The 14,363-nt window shown below is 37.4% G+C and overlaps 1 long non-coding RNA gene across 3 annotated transcripts; it reads left to right on the forward strand.

Moving 5' to 3' along the window:
* Positions 1-108: 108 nt before the first annotated feature.
* Positions 109-9,559, forward strand: LOC133277337 (uncharacterized). 3 transcript variants are annotated; one of them, XR_009746156.1, is made up of 5 exons: positions 109-943; positions 2,069-2,231; positions 2,515-2,630; positions 8,230-8,325; positions 9,301-9,559. It is a non-coding gene; the product is annotated as an uncharacterized LOC133277337 (long non-coding RNA). The 3 variants fall into 3 exon arrangements; XR_009746154.1 differs by lacking the exon at positions 109-943 and having other exon boundaries at positions 950-2,231; XR_009746155.1 differs by lacking the exon at positions 109-943 and having other exon boundaries at positions 950-2,231; positions 2,515-2,626.
* The last annotated feature ends 4,804 nt before the right edge of the window (positions 9,560-14,363 follow it).

Consider the following 14,363-nt stretch of genomic DNA (forward strand, 5'->3'; position numbering starts at 1 on the left):
TTTGGAGCATACTTAAGCACTGCAATAGAAGTATAAAAAGAGGGTGAAAACAAACAGACAAACAACAAAAAACACCATGTTTTTTGGTTTTGTGTTTAGGGTTTTTTTTTTATAAAGCTGTACTCATGAAAGACATCTCTTGGTACAGGACAAAGTAAGCAAGTATGTACGAGCTAATCTTAAAGGAAGTTCATATGGACAGTTTAGGATGTAGCTTTTCAGTAAAGTCTATTTTTCTGTACTGTAATTTAAAAGCATGCTTAATTTAGTGTGTGTAAGTGACGTACGAGTGATGCATCTTATTATGGGAAGCAAATAAATGAAATATTAATATAATTAATTTCAGATACTGCCAGTTGCTGATGCATAATGAAGGCCCTTTCTACTGTAAACTTAAGGAAAAAATGGATGAAGGAAAAGCTTTAGAAGGATCTTGTGTAAGCAGAAATCTTGGCTAAAGATGTCCCCCTGTGGTTGCATGTTTTTGCAATGACTGTTGTGATGTCAGAGTATTTCTTTTGCCTTTCTTTCACCAGTTGGGAGGATCTGACTGAGCTGCTGTATGGTGTATCATAACGTGTTCATTCAATTAGGCAAAGCTGGACAAGGAAACATGACCTTTTCGCATCTCTCCAGAGTTTCTTAATGAAAGAGTGGGGAAGGAGAAATAGTACATCTGTCTTATCTGATACAATTACACTCTTTAACAAATATAGTATGAACATCTATTGAATGTGCGTATTTCATTATTGTTTAACACTTGTATTATTCTAGATTTTAAAAGATTTTTCTGGTGTAACCTTATATTCTTATGTATGTAATTTTACATTTGTATATATGTAACCTTATATTCTTACCTCCTTTAGTATAAATCATCATGGATCTTGTTAGAAAAGTCATCCTTTCCCGTATGATTATTCAAAGGATTTTGAAGATTGAATAGGTAAGAAACTTTCAGTAGCATAAATAGAAATTATTCTAAAGCTTTAAACATTCTAGGTATTAAACAGAAAAATATTTTTAATGCTATAGCAGGAATATACATTCATTTTAATAGTAATCTTGTCGTGAATATCTAAGAAGTATCTCATGCCTTGGAGCCTACCAAATTCTAGACTGTGCTTTTCTAGTTTGAATTCCAAAGTGTTGTCTGTAACAGGTGCTTGGCTACGGAGTTCATCTGTGGCAAAAAGAGTGGATGTCATCCTGAAGAGTCATTCTGAAATTTTTGAGGATTTTTGACTAGTTACATCTCTCCTTAAATAATCTTTTTTTGTTAGTGGTCAGAGAAACTTGCTTTCCACTAGAAACTAAATCTAACTACATGCTACTAGTATAAATGCTAGTAGTAGGTGATGCTGAGTGCATACTCAGATTACCTGGAAATTATTTTCTAACTTTTGAATTTTATAGTTTAAACTTCTAAAAAAAAGCTTGAAAAAAAAGCTCTTGAGAGTTTAAGCATTATCTAACTCAGTCAAGCTATGGTTAAGTAAATTTCATGTTATTCATTTGTTATTCATAGAGTTTAAAAAAATGTTGCAATGGGATTAGTCAATGTGGTCTTTTAAGAACCTTTATTATAGTGGCTCTTGTAGAAAGTTAAGTGAGGCTTTTTTTAATGAACTACTAATTTAACAATGAGATGCACAGCTTGACAGGAATATCATTGTATTGAGCACAATACTACCTAACTATATAATGAAAGATTATAATGAATATATGAAATAATTATAATAAATATGGGTAATGAAAAGAGTGTAGGAATGTGAGTTATAAATTTAATCCCTGGTAGAACTCAGTGGCAAAAAATACATAGGTACTTCCCTTCAGGGTGGAGATTACTCATGAAAGTTTTTCTGTTACTAGCTAAAGAAGTTGTTTATCCCATTGCTTCTAGACAAGCTAATGAATGGTGTAAATGTAGCAGCATGTGGTAAGATCTGTGTGAGGAATAATTGTAACTGAATTGCAGGATAACTTATGGATTTACCTGTGCTCAGTATGAGTTCTTCCAGGAAGGTACCAGAGGGATATTGGTTGAATAACTACCTGGTCTTTTGCTCAGGCAAGTCAGTGAGCAATAATGTCTGGCTTTAGTGAAAAGAAAAAACAAAAAGCAGTGTGGTGGCTTTTCCTAGTCTCTCACTGTCTTTTGTTGGAGTGAGATTTGAGTTTCAGCATCAAAGGAGAAGAAAATTCGGGAGAGTATAGGACAAAAATAATCCTCTGTAGGTTGGAATAGATGAATGGGCTGTTCTCAGATTAATTCTCTCAGATTAATTCTGAGAACTCTGAAGCTGAGTTTAATAATGTTTCTTATGCTCTGTTTGTCTGTAACAGATTTCCTCAGGGAAAAAGAAAAGGGAGGGGAAAAAACCAACCTAGCTTCAAAGAACTGGTTTTTATCATTTTTGACAGTATTGTTACATGGTAAAGTAGTGAAGACTTGGTGATACAGTTTTGCAGTCTGTGCTGTTGCTTAATTGATTTTTTTTTGATTCTTGGTTGCAGGTGGCTGCACTAGGAATGATTGTAGAGAGAAGCTCTGCTTGCAGTTTTATCAACAGGTGCAGAAAGAATGAGACCTTCTGACTGTCATTGTTGCCATCAGCCAGGAGCGGAAGTAGGTTTCTATTAAGTTTTTTCTTCAGCTAATTCTATTACAGAAATGGTAATTACATGGGTAAGTGTAACCCAGTTCAGAAATGTGACCCTACAAATATGTAGATAATATCTGAAGATCATGCCTATTTAATGTTTCTGGATCTCCTTAGTACTTACAGTTAGTCCTAAAATTTCCTATGTATCTCCCAGGCTTTGGAGTATGACAGCCACAAGAGACTGTTTAAGTTCTTTTAAAAAAAAATTACTCAGGTCTGATCTTAATTCTTTTCTGCTTTAAAGACCATCTTGCAGCATTTGGATATATTTTATGGTCTCTTAATCTAGACATACTAAAAGTAGTTTCAGATACTATTATTGCCTGAGTAATCTTTGTGGGCATGCATGGCAAATATCTTTCTGATGTGAAAGATTCACAGTTGCCAACAGAAGGAAAAATTGAAATTGGCTATATAAAAAGGACTCTAAAATGCACAGAGCTTTTGGTCTATTCTTTAGTTCTTAGTACTAGGAGAACACTTAGAGTAACATTCTGTTAAACAGAAGATAAGCTTCTGTCGGAAGTGTTTAATCCTGGAAGAGCTAGTTTCCATTATATTGCTGCTTATCCCCTGGAGGCAAGCTGGATCAACTTGAATACATAGATGTTAACCACTTGAATATGTACATCTTAACCACTCAAATACACAGAATTCCTTTTTCTTGTTAAAGGACTATCTAGAGAATTGGAAATCTAAACTATAGCTCCTTTTGACTTCCTTATTGCTGCTTTGGTATTTTAACTTTTGTTTCTTTCCTCCTCCCCTCGCAAAGTGTGTTGTACCAAATTTGTTACTGATATTGATTCCCTATGTATTTAATTCATTTGAAACTTACAGGAAATGTAGATGATCTGTTCTGCCTTCACACACCTTCTAACAACAGAATCAATAAACTTATTTTAAGCTGAGACAGTTGCCTTTCTTTGTATTAAATTCTGGCACTGTAAATGCAATGTTTAATTCCCTTCCTCCTCACAGACCTCTGTATTTGGCATACCCCCTTCTGATACTCAGATATGATTGGGACTACCACAGAGATTTTTCTGTTTCAGTTCATGGAGTGTTGCAGAAATATAGTAGTACAGTTGGAATTACCAGTTGGAAATTCTCTGACACTGTCATAGTTTAGTGGTCTATTTAAATGTTTGGTCAGTAGTAGAGAGACTCAAAAGTCAGATAGGAGGAACTAGAGCTGCTGCAGCTGGGTTCATTAATTTGCCTGAAATGCATATATCATCTGGGATAATCAGAGGAAGTTGTAAATTGACTTCTAATTTTTTTAAGCAATTGAAAATAATAGAAGCTGACAAAACAATTTGTTTCAACTTGTTCAAGCGCAAGTGTGTTGCTTTAATATGTAAATGAAATACTGTTAGAAATGTTTAAAAAATAAGTATGTGTACTACAGGATATGAAGAAGACATAGTTCTTCCTTGACTACTTTCCTGCTTGTAGTTTCAGGATCAATGTTAGCAAGCTTTCTTGTTGGTGAAGCAAATGGAGTCTGTGACTTTCACCTCTTCGTATTGCTATCAGTAAGAAATGTGATCTTACAAGTCTAAAAGACTAAAATCAAGATATCTGTAAAATCCTTAAAGGATACTGTGTAGCATTTATCCTGAGAACATATGGATCACTACTGTTAACTTTTGTGCCCTGTATCTTCAGTGTTTTTTTCAAGAAACAGGCTACTTAACAAAACTACACTAATGTCAGTGTAATAGTTCATATTGTTTTCAGTCAAGTATTTCCCAGTATACGAGGATGTTGATACAGAATCAAATGCTAAACAGAAATTATTTCAATAATTAAAAGTATGTCACTCAAATCTAGCACTAAAATATGATGAGGCAAGAATAGCTAACTGCTAACGGAGATCACAGTTGCTTTCTGATGTAGAAAGTGTATCTGATCAATGAGCACACTGTTTTGTGGGGTTTTTTACGCCTCACAACACTGGACTTGATCCTTTTGCATTTGGCACATGCAAAATGGCAAGAGCACAGCAATAGGAAACAATGACAGATTTTCATTTGCATATAGCCAACTTCTCTTTTTCCCCAGGGCAATATGCTCGATTTATAGGCAATCGGTTACAAGAACCTGGTGTCGTAGTGGAAATAATTTACCTTACATAAGTTAGATCTCACACATGCACTCCAAGAAGCTAATAATGGTTTTGTATTCTAGAACAGCCCAATTTAGCATTTCCCTTGTGCACTGTAATTGTGTTTCATTCTTCTATCAAAAGAAAGTTATGTTTGTTTGAGAGATGTCACTTAAAACAGTCCCCATTCAGAATTGCAGTCTAAATTTCTTTTAACCCACTAAAATTTTAAATGCTGATTCATTCCACTTCTGGGTAACAGATTTGACCTAGTTAAAATGAGACAGCTTTGAAATAGTTCACTGAATTTGTAATAATTCATGTTCCATGGAGTGATTAAATATTTGTCCTGGATTGCTGCTTAAATGACATAAAATGCATGGAAGAAATTGCGATATACAGTAATTAATGATAGTTATATAGAAATTGCTTAATTAAAATTTCCATGTCTTGCATTGATTCTATGTAAATGAATCACAATTGTTTTTAAAGTTTTTATCTGCATTTGTTTCAGAACCTTTTATTGTAAATTCACAAATTTTGCATCTTGTATCAAGAACACAATAGTAAAAAGGCAGCTTCTTCTGGAGGGAAAGTATGTGCCCTGTTCTCTAGTTAGGTAAAAGATATGCTGAAATTAAAGGGGGGGGGAAGGGGGGGGAATCTGTTCTAATCGTTTTATTTCAGCTGTAGATGTTTGTGAAAGTCTTTGTATGGAACTGGGAATCTTTCAGTTATAGCTTTAGCTTATGAACGACCAGTAATATTTTTACAGTGGGAAGAAGAAATTACAGCTTTTCATTTATATTTCAAATGAAGTTTTATGTACTGGTGCTAAATCAGAATTAACCTCTGCATCTACAGAAGGGCTATATCAATATTGAACTGAAGGCTTCAAAAATTTCCCTCAGTTATACTGCGCAGATTTAACAGCTATGTTTTTCTACCTTTTTGTAAATGTGTGAAGTAGATGAAAACTTGTTAAAGCCAGCTATTTCGTCTTTGTGGTGCCTCATAGCATGCCTGTGGAGGATGCTCTGGCTCTTCTTGTTAAAGCTTTTGGGAATACATTTGCTGAGCCTGAGCAACAGGAGTGTACCAGGGTTTCACACAAGGCAGATGATCTGGTAGATGACTGCCTAGCATGGGAGCTGAGAGATTACAGTGTGTCTCTGGGCATTAGACATTTCTGTTAAATGTGGGGAAATACTTGGATTGGGTGGAGTTGAGCTCAGTAAGTGACAATGCGAAGAGCAGAAAAGACATCATTGAAGTATTAATATTTTTTCCCACTGAAATACAACTTCAAGCATCTTTTAAAGCTGATGAAAATAAGTTTGGGTACATTCCACATAAATAATCTGTTAAATAAGTGATAGGCACTAGAGATGAAAAGTTCATGTATATAATGCCAGTGTGTGTATTAATGGGCATGTGCATCATGTATTCCTCATATGCATCTGTATTCCTCACAGAACTAGACCTGTTACCAGGACATATACACAAGTCCTCTAATGGGCAGTTGCTCTCTCACAACTTGTGGTTGCAAAATGAGTATTTCATCATCTGTTAATGCTTTTGAGTATTTACGTTTTAGTAATACTGCACACATAAATGAATTCAAGTTAGTGATATCCATCAGTCTGTTAAGTGGAATGCAACTCCTGGTTTAATATAATGGTGTATAAACTTATCTAAAGTATAAAATCCAGAACATTTCTGAAAAAAAACAAACCACAAACCAAAAAACAGCCCATAAACACACGACACACACATACACACAAAACCCCAACAACAAACCCAGCCACATATGTAATTTGCAGACTTAGAATATCTGTGCATAAGAATGGCTTGCTGCTTTTGTTCATTTAGACTAAGTCTTGTTGAACAAACTGATCCTTCAACTGAAGTTGAAGTCAATGTGAGGATGCAAGGTCATGCACAAGCACTGCCACCTATACTTTAAGTAAACCTCCACCTCTGCTGCTGCCAGGTAGGATTGCTTTCTTAAGCCAGTAATCCCTTCCTCAGGTTAAACCTTCATTTGGGTGGTAGACCGTCAGGAGCTCTTCTTACAATACTACTTCAGTTTTGTATTTCAAAGTAATTCATTGTGTTTCAATGACTGACTTGATCACTTCCCACAGTACATTTACTCATAGAAGGAGAACAAAACCTAGCAGATACTACATGAACTACAATCAAGTAGGGGGTGGGATGTGGAAAAATCCAAACTTGCAAATATTTGGCAGTGATCAAATGATACTTGAAAGACTTAACTCAGCCATGCTATTTTCAGAGCAAACTTTATGTGAAAGAATAGGAGAGCAGGGGAGTGTACTATTCTTTATCTGAAAAAGAATTCATTCTAACATTATAGAAGTGTAAGAATATAAAGCTCATCTTTCATGTCCTTAGTCTGAAATCAGATTCAACTACTGTCCTTGCATCTGTTTGAAGTTGGTATGGGTTGAGGTGAACACCTGGCTATTTTAGAAAGGCTTTTTTCCTCCCATTGTGAACTTTCCCCATTCTACAAAGCTTTCTTTTTTAGTTACCAAGTTGGTTGCATTTCTTTTGAGTTACTGAAGCTCATTGAAAACTAAAAGGACAGCAGAAACGGCGAGGGCGGTTCAGGCTTTAAACATCAATATTCTTGGATGCATAGGTTTAGAGTACGGTGCTTTATTATAAATTAAATAGTGCTTTAATGATTAAAATAGGAAAGTCAGCAAAAAATATCGTGACACTGCTTAATTGGATTTATTTTCTTTTGTTAAATGACAGTGTAAAAAGAAACCACATGTACACTCTTGACAGCTATTGATGTTAGTCCTGGGTCTGATTTCTTGGAATGAATACTAGGCACAAACTGTATCAAAACTAGTGACCTACATTATGGTCATGGATTAAGTCCTTGCTTAGAACCAGACTCAGATTACATGTAATATGCTTGTCATGAAAAAATAGCTCAAAATCCGGCTTTAATTTTCCATACAAATTGTAATTCATTTGTCAGTTTGTGATTTAACTTGTGTGTGCAGCTAACGTTAACATCAGGAAAAGTTTTACTTTATAGCGTGCTCATGCTAAGATTAGTGACACTGCAGGCCAGTATGCTCTGTTGTTAAACGTGGACAGGAAGGTTATACTTGTAGCTCAGTGGTTGCACATCTTTTGAAGTAGGGCACTAGGAATGGTAAGAACTAAGGCATTTGTAGCTGTCGGTGTGTGGTGTCACTACTTTGTCTACAGTTTCCATTTCTGTACCGGCTTTCAGCTGGGTAACTGGCGTTTTTCAAGCCTGGTGTTTTCAGACCCTCACAGTTAAGAGTGTCCTGTGCATACAAAAGCAGATTTCACTGTTTGTTTTAAATCAGTTGCAATAAAAAAAACAAAAACCATTTCCAAACAGGACTGTCAGATGCAAAGATAATCTTCCACCTCTTCTTTCAGCACCTACTAAAGGATTTGGACTTCTGGGATATTTTTGATATCAACCTACAAAATGGCCACTGCTTGGAGGGACACCTGTCCTTTCACCAATGCCAGGTGAGAGTGACAAAGCTCTGTAGCTGCTTGCTTTAATAACTGTAATTTCTAGTTAAAACCTTCATGATGCTGACAACAATACATCTATTCTAGCTGGAAACTTTATTTTATTTAAATAATGAAAACCATGGCTGGCTGTCTTTAAGCCAGACTCAGCCTGAAGGATCCTGTTTATATTGGAATAATTAAACATGAGTTTCTAAAATGTACAAGTTCAGCAGGTTTCTTTGGCTTTTTCATAATAAGGAGGGTACTTAGCACATAGATGCCTGTGTGGTTGTTACTGTTGTTATCAAACAAAATGAAACGTTATTCAGGGTAGAAAATCAATAATGTAAATTATAATTGGAATATTCAGAATTTAGGTAGAAAAAATTTAATACTGCTGTAGATGTGAAATAAAAATAATAATGCATACTTCCTGATTCAAATATTTTTTTTACATGGAGAGAGAAAGAAGGCCTGATTTCTAATACAGCTGGAGAAGATGCAGACTGTGGGAGGGAGGTATCTTCTGTACCTTCTGGCCTGTAGGAGGGCTAACCAGCTCTTTTGTAGGTTTGCCTTTGGTTTTATAGACGTAAGGCATGGAGAAAGGAAAGTGTGACACTGAAAACAACTTTCTCCACAAAGTTAAAAGAGGATTAGACCCACAGTGACTGATATCTCTTACAACTAATGCTAATGATAATCTAGCTACAGAGCCTGTCAGAGCTGCTTGCTTTTTTTTTTTTTTTTTCATTTTGGCACTGAATTGAGAACTTAGATGTTAGGTTACCTTTGAGGATATTAAACAATCAAAAGTTTATAGCAAATAATTAGGTTTGATTATACATTAAGTGAAATGTTGAGATGGCAATTAACCTTTCACTGATGGAAGAGGGGAACTGATTTTTAGATACAAGCAGATGTGGGGAGGGTCACCAGATAGAGAAACTACAACTATCTTGTAGTAGTTGTTGTATTTTCTTCCAGCTCTTCATGTTAACCAAGTACAGCACCAATGGGGAACCTAAGAAGACACTGCTGACACTGGTAATAGTGAAAGTCCTGTAACCACGCAAGCATTGCACCTTCTGTTGCACTTCAGATTCTGTTGCAGTCCTATGAGAACTTCTGAAAAATTTAAGAAGGCTTTTCTATTAAAACAAATGTTGATGAGTGTCAGTGCTGCACCTTTGTAATTTTAAATTAGATGCTGCTAAACAGTCACAAAATAAAGTTACCTGCTTTATGCAGTTGTCACCAATTTCACTTGTGGTTGAATCTACATCTGGCTATTCAAGTTAGAATGGGCAGATCTGGTCAGACCTGGCTTTTGATGCATGATGAATGGGAGGGAAGGAATATCTCTAAATTCATGAAAGGTCATCAATGATTTTTGCTTTTACCTTTGGAGACAGAAAAGTGAACAGATTAACTTTAGCCTCAACCAGAATTGTTGGTGTTACTTGTTCACCTAATAACTGACACATTTGAACCAGTTTTATATTGATCTAGTGAGTATTGAATTTGCTTGGGATTGGTTTGCGTTTTCAACTATTTTCACTTTTGTTATAACTTAAAGTTATAATAGTGGAAAAGTTAAGGAAAATCTTGAAATAACTGTAGTTTGAAAAGCAGTCAAGCAAATTAATGTGAAGAACCACTTTAATAGGTAGTTACATACAAACCGATCAATTAGATTTAAAAAATATACTTAACCATTCTACTGAATTATCAACTATTTTTTGTTTTAATACATGCAAAATAAATGGTAGACACTCTGCAAAAATACTTACTATGAAGGTTAAATTATTGGTTATAGATTGAACATGAATGCTGATCAAAAACTGGATTTTTCCACATTCCAGTATCTGAAGGGGGCCTATAGGGATGCTGGGAAGGGACTCTTCATTAGGGACTGTAGTGACAGGACAAGGGGTCACGGGCTAAAACTTAAACAGGGGAAGTTTCGATTGGATATAAGGAGGAAATTCTTTCCTGTTAGGCTGGTGAGGCACTGGAATGGGTTGCACAGGGAGGTTGTGAATGCTCCATCCCTGGCAGTGTTCAAGACCAGGTTGGACGAAGCCTTGGGTGATATGGTTTAGTGTGAGGTGTCCCTGCCCATGGCAGGTGGGTTGGAACTAGATGATCTTAAGGTCCTTTCCAACCCTAACTATTCTATGATTCTGAAAGGCAATTACTTTCATAGGGAAAGTGGTTTAGATGCATATGAAGGACACATTAAATGACTGAAAGTAACTTCTGTGATGCATTAAATACATCGTGGGTGTTGCAGCCATAATACTCACTGTACTTTTTCAGAAACGAGTAAAATTTTAAAATGGTTGTGGTGTCTTAAATATGGGAAGTAATTTTTAATTTAGGTATTTCTGGTGTGTATGACAACTGCTTTCGTAACTGCAGGAGAAAATTTCTGTTGGTGGTGAATAACAAATTCTAATGTGTGCTTATCAGTATGTCAGAGAAATTAAATCGTTTTGTTCTTTTTTTTCAAGACAGGCTTATGCTTTCACAGTAGATTATGTAGTGGAGCACTTTGCTGTCTAGAGGGTTACACAGTGACTTCAGCATTATGTTTTTCTGACAGAGCTTTTTGACTTTATCATAACTCATCTGTCAGATGAGTTTTCATTGCTTAATTTGTTCATTTTATGAATTAAATCAATTCATAAATTCAGTTTTGCCAAGAAACAATACCAGCTATAGAATTAAATAGAGCAAATTTTCCCTGTAGTGAAAAATGTGGAATATAGTGCTGTGCTTCAGAATAGTGTCTTTCTGCAAGACCTGCCAGCTTATTTTTACCTTGCAGCTCATTCATTCATTTATTCATTCATTCATTCATTTTCACTAATGCACTAGGTAAAACTATTAGGAGCTAGCTGTCAACCCAGGAGTAAGTAATAGAACTTGCTATTTTTCAAGACTCCCTCTAATTCTGTTGTAAGTAATAGTCTAATGCTACTGCCTTCTCTGGATAGTTAACTAGTCCTCAGAATGATTGCAGCCTACCTTTGCATTTACTTGGCTGTTGATAACTGCAACTCTGAGGGCTGCTCGCACTCATAAATTATCCTGCTGCTGTCCATGTGAGATAGGAGATTGCATAGGCTTCCCCAGCGGAATCTTGAAGCTTGTTTCAGAGCCTGGAATTGAACTAATTCTCTTGAGCCCCACTGTAGGTCCTTAATCACAAAATCATTCCCCACTTCCCCCAAAGGGACTAAATGTAATAACTTGTATCATTTAAGGGTTTTTCTTTTTTAACACTTGAGGTTGAGGTTTTGAGATGAACTTTGCTAAAGAGTTACCTGTCATGGTATGAAATATCTCTCTTCAAAGGCAAGGACTGGGAAGCTGCAGCACTGCTCTGGCACACACAGGTTCTGCTTGGTCCTGCAGTGGTCTCCAGCCATGGGTAGAAAGCTGGCACTTGTGCACGTAATCCATAATCCCTGTGTGCTATGGGAAAGGTGCTAAAACTAAATATCCTTAGGGAATAAAGACTGAAAGAGGTATTTACCTGTGCTGTGAAGAACAGAAATGAGTCATGTAGAAGAAAAAGGGGTGTTAGTTGCCATTTTAGGAGTCTGCTTGAGCCTCTGATTTCATGTGTAAAATGGAAATGTAGGGGAGGTAACTAAGGCAAAAAACAGCACCTGTGTTTGGATGCAAGTGGGGCATTTCTGTGGATGTTTACTTTTCAAGAGAATTAGGTTTAAATTAGTAACCTTACTGGTGTGAAATTAGAGAAAAATAAAACCCCAAAGTTCTAAACTCATCATGCCTGTGCACAAAGGAAATACTGTTTGAAACTTCTTTCATTTAAATACAGAAAAAAGCCCACACCTAAGCACAAAAATCCAAACCCAAGCCCTGTATAATGTTGCCAACTAATTGAACTATGAGCTTTGGATTTATTTTCCTGAAGAAACTTCTGAGCAGCTTAGAGTAGTTTAGATATTCCTTTCATTGACCTGCTATTTGCAGACTCTTGGAAGTGGCCTTAAGATGATTACAGACAAATAAAAATACTTATTTCTCCTCCAGTGAGGTGTTTGGGTAAGGTATACTCAATTTTAAGTTGATTAAGAAGGCCAGTGGTCCTTAACAAACATTCACAGTACTGGGCAGTGTACAAGAACAGAGTCATTCTGGTGTGCAGCACTATACAGGGGGAAGGAAGGCAAACTGAACTTTGAACAGGTAAATACTGAAGTCCTACTGCATTTTGAAGCAGGTGACATGGTTTCCCCTCATGGCAGAAGTGCCTGTGGCTGAGGCACGGTGCAGGGCAGTTGGTCTGCCTGTCACTGACCTGAAGCAGTGTTCCAGGGACTGTCTGCCCTAGGGAAGGTGTCTCCACAGGGGTGGGAGTGCGAGTGCTCCAGTGCAAATGGAGCCAGGCCATGGGTTATGAATAGTGAAGGAGGGAGATTCAATTCACACTTAGCTGCTTTCACTGCTTATTTTCCAGTCACCTGTGAGCTTCTGGAGGTGTGTTCTCCTCAGAGCAACCACCTGTGTGTGGAGGGCAGGGCTGCATGGAACAGGATAAGGCTGAGGCTTTGCTACCTCTTTCCTGGTCTTCAAAACTTCATTTTATACCTGAGGGCAGGAATAAATAGGAAGTGTGGCCAGCATCAGAGGTCTGCAGGAGGCATCCTGTGGACACAAAATCACTCTCAGTGCATTCTTTGATCAATGTACTGTTTATTTTCCAAACTGCTTAGTTGTGCAGTAGTCACTCACGGCCTGCATCATGTTTTACGAAGAAGGAAGCATATCAGATGAGATTTTAACCAGAATCCTGCTCCAGTGATCAAGTAGAAAAAGGAAAGATAACTTTCATCTGTAGCTAAGGCTGACATATGGCCCAGAGAGCTGAACTGCTGAATGCTTTTCATACCATCAGTATTGCTGTTGATTTAGATGTCCTCAGGGCTCATGTGGTGGTATATTTTAAAGGATCCATAGTTTTCATCTTGCGCTCTTACATCTTCAGCTGAATTTACTTTTCTGACAGAAAAGTTGAATTTAAAGTGTTTTTCAGACAAACATCAGTGCTATTCTGATCTGCTTTGAACTTAAACGCTGTATATGAAGTAAATGAAAGTGTTGTTTAGCTGTAGTCATTCTGCAGCGGTCTGGCAAAGTTTGAGTAACCAAGGCAAGAGGAAATGACTTTCTCATTTAAAATGAGTGTTCTGGGTCACACAACTTCTTTTTGCTGTGTACCAACATCATAGCTGTGTTTCAGCATGGTACTTTCCCTAGCACCATGCACCCGAGACAGCAGAGGTGGAAGAGGAGCAGGATGCTGCGCTCACCTTGCTGGGCAGATCTGCTGAGAGGAAACCTGGGAGCTGAACACAGATTGTGAAGGGCAAAGAGGCATCTGAAGCTGCTCTCCTGCCTGAGGAGATCAAAGTTCCACAAAGAGCCCTACTGCTGCTGCAGCTCAACCAAGGGGGAGGAAACACTGCCCTCACTTTGCCTTTTATTTCCATGGGCAAAATGAGCCTGAGGTGCTCCCTACCCACAGCAGATCAGGGAGAAAAGCACACCACTCCCTTTGCCAGTGTTTTCTTTTATCCTGTTGCTTCACCAGATGCCAGCTATCGATGGGCAGGTGAGGCTTGTGCCAGGGGTGGGCAGAAGTGTGCGTGGCAGGAGGAGAGCCATGTGGGTAAGGGCTGCTTCATGTATATTTGTCGAGGTAACCTATAAATTACAAAAGTAGGCTTAAATTTTGCTTGTGCATACTGTTAAAAGGCTGTGTGTGAAACCTGGATGCAGTGGGTTTAGATGTTTCCATGCTTTGTGGTGCCCAAGCATGGCATGAATCCTGGGCAGGCTGTGGGAAAAGCCATCTGCTCTATCTCCCTCGAGCACTCACATGACCTGTGGGATTGAGAAAGAAAAGGTATTGGTTTATAAAGGTGATTTGTAGTGTCTCCAAATGCAGAGTGAGTAGGGTGCTGGGGGTTATGTACCCTGCCATGACATGGTGGCACTAAACTTTGGTC

This window comes from Pezoporus flaviventris, unplaced genomic scaffold (assembly GCF_033815535.1).
Source record: "Pezoporus flaviventris isolate CSIRO_AGI_PZ_B2104156 unplaced genomic scaffold, CSIRO_AGI_Pfla_v1 ptg000054l, whole genome shotgun sequence".
In the NCBI taxonomy this organism is placed as follows: domain Eukaryota; kingdom Metazoa; phylum Chordata; class Aves; order Psittaciformes; family Psittacidae; genus Pezoporus; species Pezoporus flaviventris.